This window comes from Psammomys obesus, unplaced genomic scaffold, assembly GCF_907164565.1.
Source record: "Psammomys obesus unplaced genomic scaffold, mPsaObe1.curated_primary_1811, whole genome shotgun sequence".
In the NCBI taxonomy this organism is placed as follows: domain Eukaryota; kingdom Metazoa; phylum Chordata; class Mammalia; order Rodentia; family Muridae; genus Psammomys; species Psammomys obesus.
This window is the reverse complement of record NW_026596069.1, coordinates 20,731,031-20,740,517: the sequence shown is the minus strand read 5'-3', so window position 1 is coordinate 20,740,517 and position 9,487 is coordinate 20,731,031. Positions and strand designations below refer to the sequence as shown.

The 9,487-nt window shown below is 43.5% G+C and overlaps 1 protein-coding gene across 4 annotated transcripts in view; it reads right to left on the bottom strand.

The window, feature by feature from the left end:
• Window positions 1–9,487, bottom strand: part of Ss18 (SS18 subunit of BAF chromatin remodeling complex) — a 59,846-nt gene that overhangs the window by 26,480 nt on the left and 23,879 nt on the right. The window lies entirely within an intron of this gene.

Genomic DNA, 9,487 nt, shown 5'->3' with positions numbered 1-9,487 from the left:
CACACACACACACACACACACACACACACACACACACACACACACACCGGTCTTCGACACCTGTCTCCCTTCTTATGGTGGAAAAGGCAAATGGTTGGTTAGTTTCTCTCCAAACCCTCATTTTCGGCCTTCAGGGCAGAAGGCATTCAATTATACTCCGTACATCTCGTCCTGCCCTCTTTCCTCCTTCCTTCCAGACCTATGGTGATGGCCACTTCAGCAACTGCTCACATTTGCCACCTCTAGTTAGTTACTACGTAGCTTTCCAGATCTGAACACAGGGGAACTTAGCAGACAGACACACACTGTTCTTCAGCCAACACCATTAACTACTCATTGTTAATGAATCACTAACAAATGCAGAAATACTGATTATTTCTAACAGCACCATTAGGGGAGGTAGGAATCACAACCTTCAACCTCTTTATTAGTAAATCCAGGTCACTCATCTTTACCAACTTTTGAATCCCATCAAGTTTTGTGTAACTTGTATCTTTACAAGAAAAAACAAAAACAAACAAATGAAAGAAAAAACATGAAAGCACTAAAAAGCAAGGGGGAAGAGGAAATGAAGGCTACACCCCTAGAAAGAGGGGTCAAACAGAAGACCACACAAGGGACCTTGGCCTTTTCCTTGACTGTGCTTTGCACAGGGCAAGGCCCAGTAGAAAGCTATAATTCTTAAGAATCTTTGACAACCAGAAAAAGGGAAATATAAGTATAAAACATCAAGAGAAGAACACCGAGAAGGGGAAAATTGTAGACAGGAAGTGACAGAGTAAAGTAGATGGTTGGAAGACGACTAGAGTGAACAGCCCAAGTCAGAGGGGTTTTCATGAAGATCTCAAGCTCTGTGGAGAGGACACGCATCTCTTCTAGAGGAAGGTCAAACTTCATACCTTTACAAGTCTAACTTGAGCCTCACTAAGCTTAGGCAATCTCCGGGCATCTTTTTTTTTTTTTTAATTTAATTTTTTAAAAATTTATTACAATTTATTCACTTTGTATCCCAGCTGTATCCCCCTCCCTCATCTCCTCCCATACCCCTCCCCTAGTCCACTGACAGGGGAGGTCCTCCACCCCTTCCATCTGACCCTAGCCTATCAGGTCTCATTAGGACTGGCTGCATTGTCTTCCTCTGTGGCCTGGTAAGGCTGTACCCCCCGGGCCCTGCAAAGAGCCAGCCACTGAGTTCATGTCAGAGACAGTCCCTGTTCCCGTTAGTAGGGAACCCACTTGGACACTGAGCTGCCATGGGCTACATCTGTGCAGGGGTCTTAGGTTATCTCCATGCATGGTCCCTGGTTGGAGTATTGGTCTTAGAAAAGACCCCTGGGCCCAGAATTTTTGGTTCTGTTGCTCTCCTTGTGGAGCTCCTGTTCCCTCCAGGTATTTCTATCTCCCCCTTCTCTATAAGATTCCCTGCACTCTGCCCAAAGTTTGGCTATGAGTCTCAGCATCTGCTTTGATACACTGATGGGTAGAGTCTTTCAGTAGGCTCCTGTCCTGATCCCTGTTGTCTCCCTCTTTCGATGTCTATCCCGTTTGCCTTTCTGAATGAGGACTGATATTCTTACCCAGGGTCCTCCTTCTTGCTTAGCTTCTTTAGGTGTACAGACTTTAGTGTGTTTATCCTATATTATATTTCTAATATTCACTTATAAGTAAGTATATACCATGTGTATCTTTCTGTTTCTGGGATTCCTCACTTAGGATGATCTTTTCTAGTTCCCACTATTTGCCTGAGATTTTACCTTACACCCATCAGAATGGCTAAGATCAGAAACTTAAGTGACAACACATGCTGGAGACAATGTGGAGAAAGGGGAACCCTCCTCCATTGCTGGTGGGAATGTAAACTTGTACAACCACTCTAGAAATCAATCTGGCGCTTTTTCTCAGACAATTAGGAATAGTGCTACCTCAAGATCCAGTTACATCACTCCTAGGCATATATCCAAAATATGCTCTAGCACACAACAAGGACATTTGCTCAACCATGTTCGTAAGAGCTTTACTAGTAATAGACAGAAGCTGGAAACAATCCAGAGGTCCCTCAACTGAGGAATGGATACAGAAATTGCGGTACATTTACACAATGGAATACTACTCAGCTATTAAAAACAAGGAAATCATGAATTCTCCAGGTATCTTAAGACCAAAGGCCAATGGTTCCCCTTGGAAAATAACAGATGTGTACTGCTGTTGTTCAGCCACAGTGCCTGACATTCTGTTAAAATCACAGAGCATTATGAAAAGCAGGAGTGAAAGTCCAACAACCGCAGGGTGGCTATAACAATATCAAAGCAACAACTTGACAGAACAGCAAGTGTCAGAGGGACAGAATTTCTCACACATCCTGGTGAGAATGCAACAAAGGTACAACCACTATGGCAGACGTTAAAAAGCTTAACACTAAGTCAGCACTGAATCTAGCAATTCTAACTCTTGTACCTATACTAGAGCTGAGAACACCCAGTCACGCAAATGTGTAGATAAAACACCCACTAAGGCATCCCTCAGAAGAACCCCAAGTGAAAAAACGTAATCTCTGCCAGCCAGTGAATAATAATGTCTGAATAAACAAAATATGGACGAGCATCACAATGGAGTGATATTTGGTCACACAAAAGCATGCCGGTAGTGACGCACGTTCAACAGGATGAGTGGAAAAGGCTGCAAACAAGAAGCTCTCACGTGACTCCATTTTTACAAATGCCCAGAACACGCAAACACAGGGACAGAGAGTAGATTAGCTGTTGCCCAGTGAAGAGTAGAAGGGAGAATTGAGACTCTGTGACAGATACGAGGGTTTTTAACTAAGATTCCTTTTCGGATGGGTGTTTTGCCTGTATGTTGCCCAAGGAGGCTATAATAGATCACTGGATCCACGGGAATTGCATTTACAGATGAATCGTGCAGGTATGGAACAAACCCGGGAAGACCAACTGCAGACATGACACAGTGGTAATGTTTGCATAACTGTGCACATATAAATGACCACTGAGTTGTGTGTTTTACAATGGCTACCAAACCCAATCCTATATAACAAAGGCACGTAAAGCATTCAAATCTGGGGGCTGTCAAATGAGTAACTAATTAATTAATTAATGGAGAAAAAAAAAAGAATACCATAACAAGCAAACCAAGGGAAAAAAAAAACTCATAAAAATTACCATGCTTGATATTAGCAAGAACAGAGAGAGAGGAAGAGAAAAAAAGAGAAAGAGAACAAGAAAAATGAGAGGAAGAGGGAAGGGTAGGGGTTGGAAAAAGGACAGGGAGGGGGAGGAGGAGAGAGACAACAGGAAAATAGAATTTCTGTGAAGTCCTAGAAATCTTATAAAGAGGTCAGATGTAAATCCCTGAAGTAGAAGATGAAATCACTGAAATTAAGAATGCAATAGATAGAAACAAGACAGGACTGGAAATTACAGAAATGTAAAAGAGAGAAAATGCAACTCAAAGAAAGAGTGCACATAGACTGATGTAAAGAGTGTGTCTATATGCACAAGATCTAGCACTGAAAAGAAAACACAAAAGCACACACAACATCTAACTGGAGTTACAGAATAAAGAGGACAATGGTGACATGTCTGGAGAACACTGGCTAAGAGTCACTCAAAGTTAACAAAATGGCTCCTGTAAAGGACTAAGACAATATATAAGAAGACCTTAGTTACACTAAAATAACCCTCTATCCAACTTGAGGATGAAATAAAAATTCCATAAAGGTGAGCAAAAGCTAGAATTTGTTATAAGAGGTTCACCATACAATTACTAGGTCTGGAGAATGGCTAAACACTGCAGGGCACTGGCTGCTCTTCCAAAGGACCTGAGATCAGCTCCTGGCACCTACACGGCAGCACTCAACCAGTGAATTCACAACCTGTTGGTTCCCCTGCCTCTGCAGGCAACAGGTTCATACATGGTACAGACATACAGGCAAACTCTCAAACATACAAAAGAAATTAAAAATCTTTAAAAAAGCAAATAGCTATGTAAGTGTTTAGATGAATATGACAAAGATGAATGAATAAACAGATTGATAAAGGTAAATCACTACTAACATCCAAAATAACAATGACATACAGAAGGGGCTGGGAACAGCTCAGAAATAAAAGAACTTGCAAGCACAAGGCGCTAGGGCAAATCATCAGTGCCACAAGGAAAAGGAGGGATGCTCTCAGGATGAAGACATCCATTCATCAGCAAGAGCTGGCCAGCAGGCGTGTATACACACTTCGTAATACAACCTCAAAGATCTGTGACACAAAAGCTGAGAGAACTAAGAGAGGAAGCCAGAGAAAGGGTCAGACTTTTATCATACTTCTCCCAGTAATTTACAAAAAACAAAACAACCCCCCCCAAAAAACAAAAACAAACAAACAAAAAGGATGAAAAGGCCAGCATAAATAACTACAAATCACTAACAACAACAACAAAATTAGCCAAAAGAGCAATCATATGAGATCAGAAATAAATTTTAAATGAGTGTTAATTAAAATGCGTTATCAAAAATTGTGGTAGGGCAGCACAGGATGCATGCGTATAATTCTAAGCCTTTGACAAGGTGAAGGCTGGAGGAGGAGCCAGATCTGAAACACCCTGAGCCACACAGCAAGAACCATGAGGTGCAGTTTAAGCTACACGCAGATGATAGGTTGTAGTTTAAAGAAAGACAAACGCTGTCTCTTTGAGACTACCAATAACTGACAACCCTAAGCAGCAATAATCAAGAAAAAGGAGAATATACAAATTTTAGAGAACTGAAGGGTGTAAGCAGCAATCAACAGACTAAGTTAGAGACACAGAGAGACCACTCAGAACAGGCTTAAACAAGGTACCTGCTAATTCAGATGAAGTAGACAAAGCATTTGAAATATACAGACACAAAAAATCTGTGGGCCTCCATGCAATGTCTGAGGGGTGCTCTGTAGCTACACAGTCATCCAGTCAGTGCACCCGAGGCCCTGGGAGGGAGGGAGGGAAATCTGAAAAGTTTCTCTATCTAGAAAACTTGACCAGGCACATATCGGAGGCAGGGGCAGGTAGATCTCAGTGAGTTTGAGGCTAGCCTGGTCTACAGAGTAACTTCTAGGACAGCTAGGGCTACACAGAGAAACCCTTTCTCAAAAAACCAAAACAAAAGCAACCAAACACACACACACAAAATTGATCCATAATTTAAAATCATTCCTGAAGAAGTCTCCTCCAGCAGAGCTTTTACTGTGACTACATGTCTAAATCACCTAGGAATAAAAATACCCAATAGAAATCCATACGTAGCCTTGGAGAATCAAAAATAAGCAGAGCAGTTTCCTATTCTTTACAGGGCCATTACACCCTGACAAAGACATCTCAGGAAGGAAAATCACAGGACATGTTTGCAGACACTAAAGGCCACCAAACAAGACACAAGCAACCAGGTGTAGGGCAGTGAGTGCCGAGGCAACACACCCTAAGCAATGGACTCCACTCCAGGAATGCAGGTCAGCGCAGTGGCCTGTAGGAAAGGACACAAAGCGCCAAAGCATCGAAGTGAAGTCCACACAACTATGAAGAGAAAGTTTTTGATAAATCAAATGCCTATACATAATAGTCCGCAGCAACTGAGAACAGGCGTGGACCAGGTGGCTAAGCAGGCAAGGGTGCCTGAGCCCCGCAATGCAAGCCTGATGACCAGGAGTGTGATCCCAAGAACCCATCTAAGGTGGAAGAAGAGAGCCTCTCCACCCCCTATCTCCCCAGAAGAGCTGCCCTCCTATCCCCACCACCTGGCCCTCACCATGTCCATCCCGCCTACGTATAAAAATAACGACTTTTTACAAAGAACAAAAGAAGCAATCACAACCACATAAAACTAGCTTACAGAAAGTTTACACCCAGCCTCCTCTTACTGATGAAATACTGCACTCGTGCCGTCCCCTGCACCTTCATCTTGGTGCAGCCACTGCCACACTCCTGAGTCCTTCCTCAATCCACCCTCTGCTACACCATTCTCTCCAGAGTCTGCACAGGACCCTGTGAAAACAGAACAACATCTCAACCTTCAGAGGAGAGGTCCGGAGCCCTGCAGCAGTTCACAAAGCAATCTTCTATCACCATGCCTCCTTACTTACTGTATACATCAGCCCAGGGGCCTTCACACTATTCCCTTAGCAGCAGACAGTCTCACATCTGCCACTTTCCGCACCTGCCTCAAATGTCTGCTCAAAGGTTGCCTCCTCAGTGAGGCACAGCCTCCTTTCACCTTGCACACCCCATCCTGCAATCGCTGCCAGATTCCCAGAACCCCTCTCCTACTCTTTGCCTTCCCTCTCCACTGCTTACCATCTTTCAATACCCAACACTATCTTTACTGCGCCTGCCTTGCCTGATGGAAGACAGAACCCAAGAGAGTGGGATTTCTGGCTGTTTTGTTTACTGACACTTCAAAAGCACTAATTGCTACAACCTGGTATATGGTAAACAATGTACATTCAATAAATTATCAGACTCAAAAACTTCAGTTTGCCATAAAACTATAAATCATTGTATCAAATTACCTTCAATTTCTCTTTAGAATACACATATACCACTACAAACAAAATCTTAAGCTTCCTTATTTGTGGTATAACCGGCATTTAAAAAGCTCCCACAAGGAGGCACTAAAATGACATAAAAACATCAGAATCAAAACCAGCAACTACAGGAGATATATGCACACATTACATGCCTTAAGCTGATAAAAGCTATAAACACCAACAAGAGCCCTGGTTAGTCATGCACTGGGAAAGGATGCCACAACCTCGACAATCCCTTTCATTGAGATCTTGTAAGCCAGGTTGTCCTGGAACCTCTGATTTTCTTAAGTGAGCCTCCCAAGTGTTGGGATTACAGGCTTTAATTTTAAATAAGGGCAAATGCATTACTCCTCCCAGGAGAGAAATTTTCTTGTATATGCTTCAAAACAAACAAAACAATGGGCTGAGAACACAGCTTATGGGAAACACACTTAGTACATGTAAAGCTCTGGGATTGTTCTCTAGGAACACAGAAAATAAATAAAGGCTTTATCGCTATACCCGAGTTAGCCTGGCTCCTGCCAATCTTCGTCTCCTCCCCTACGGCACACGGGTTACACAGCACATAGTCATGCCCAGCTCTGTATGTGGGTGCTGCCATCCACAGTCAAGTCTTCATGCTTTGAATAAAAATGGCCCCCAAAGGCTCATATTTGAATGTTTGTTTTAGTTGGTGAATTGTTTAGGAAGGATTGGGTGTGGCCTTATTGCAGGAGGTGTTCCACTGGAGTGGGATTTGGGGCTTCAAAATGCCCATGCCACTCCCAGTTAGTTTTCTCTGCTGTAAGCTCTCAACTATTGTGCCAGCGCCTGCCTGCTGCCTACCCTGATGGCAATGGACTATGGCCCTCGGCAACTGTGAGCCGTAATAAACTCTTTTAATAAGTTGCCTTGGTCATGGTGTTTTCTCACAGCAACAGGAAAATAGCTAAGGCAGCAAGCTTTCTTGCCCACTGGGCCTCCTCTCCAGGACCAAGTACTTAAGAGTGTATATGACTTTATATGCAAAAGCTAGACTCTAACTTGTGGCCTTGTGAATATCAGACCATTAAATACTTAAACCAGCAAGCTACAGGTACATTGCTCATTAAGGAAATGAAAGATAGTATGTGTAGCAGTTAATCCTGAAAGCCAGCTTGAGTGGAGCCCAGGAAAATGTACAGCACATTTGAGTGCCTCTGAAGCTCCTTCCTGAAACCATCCCATCATGGAGTTTCTGACCACTCAACTTTAATCCACTGACAGAATGATTTTTTTCCTATTTATTTATTTATTTACTTATTACAATTTACTCACTTTGTATCCCCGCTGTAGCCCCCTCCCTCCGTCTCCTTCTAGTCCCATCCACCCTCCCTCTTTTCCCCCTATGCCCTTTCCTTAGTGGAGGACCATCTCCCCTTCGCTCTGACCTTAGCCTATGAGGTCTCATCAGGACTGGCTCCATCATCTTCCTCTGTGGCCTAGCAAGGCTTCACCCCCAGAGAGAGGTGATCAATGGGCTGGCCACTGAGTTCATCTTAGAGACAGCCCCTGTTCCCCTTAATAGGGAACCCACTTGGAAACTGAGCAGACTATGGGCTTCCTCTGAGCAGGGAATAGATAGAATGAAATGTTTGAGTACACTGTTGGAAGCAGTAAAACAAGAAAGCATGGGGACTAGCTGGGTCATGCTGTTGAAGGGTCTATCCTGGCCCAGTCCTCTCCCTGTTGATTCTCTTTGCTTCCTGGTTGCCAAGAGGTGAATGGCTTTCTTCCATGACCTTCCTCCCTGATGCTTTTATCTTGCTGTAAAAAAAAAAAGCAATCGAGTCAGTTGACCATAGACTCCTATTTCTGAAAATTTGCTGCCAAAGTAAATATTTAATCCCTAAATTTTCTTGGGTATTCTGTCATAGCAACAAAAATAACTACAACAGGATGAGCATGGTGGAGCTTGATTGTAATCCCAGCACTCAAAGAAGCAGAGTTAGGCAAATCTCTGTGAGTTTGAGGCCCACCTGGTCTACAGACAGGGCTTCTCTCTGGAGCAGAGGGAGGGGAACACCAAAAACTTCAAGCCAAAATTTACCCTGACTACGAGATACATTGGGATAAAGATAGAGCAGATAGTGCAGAGACTGAGGGAATGCCCAACCAATGCCTGGCCCAATCAAAGACCCACCCTATAGGAGAGTGCCAACCCCTGACATTGTGAAGGATATTTCTGTTAAGCTTGCAGACAGGAGCCTGTCAGAGTTGCCCACTGAGAGACTACCCAGCAGCGTCTCAAAACAGATGCTGAGACTCAGCCAAACATTGGATGATGCACAAGGAGTCCTGTGGAAAAGTGGAAAAAAGAGAAAAGGACCTAGAGGCGACAGGAGCTCCACAGGAAGACCAACAGAGCCAACTGACCAGGGCCCAGAGGGGTTTGCTGAGACTGAAGCATCAACCAAGGACCATGCATGGACTGGACCTAGGCCCCCTACAAAGGTGTATCAGATGGGCAGCTCAGGCTTCATGTGGGTCCTCTAGTAAGGAAAGTAGGGACTGCATTAGACAGGGACTCATTGCCAGGCCACAGGGGAAGAGGATATGCTCAGTCCTGATGCAACTTGATGAGCTGAGGTGGATAGGAAAGGGAGCTCCCCTTTTCTGAGAAAGGGAGGGAGAGTGGGAGGGGGAGTGAGGGTGTTATTGGGAAGGGAGGAGGAAGAGGGCTACAATAAGAATGTAAAGTGAATAAAAAAACTAGGGCAGCACTATTCTTTAAAAATTTTTAAATTCTACTATACACATTATTCTTTATTATCGTACAAATCAACCTTGTTGAAGTGCAGAATTCCATGAAACAGCTGTATCTGGTTATTTAAAACACATCCTCACACATACTCCTGTTTGTTGGTTTTTTTGATATAAACAATATTTCAGTAAACAGCTTT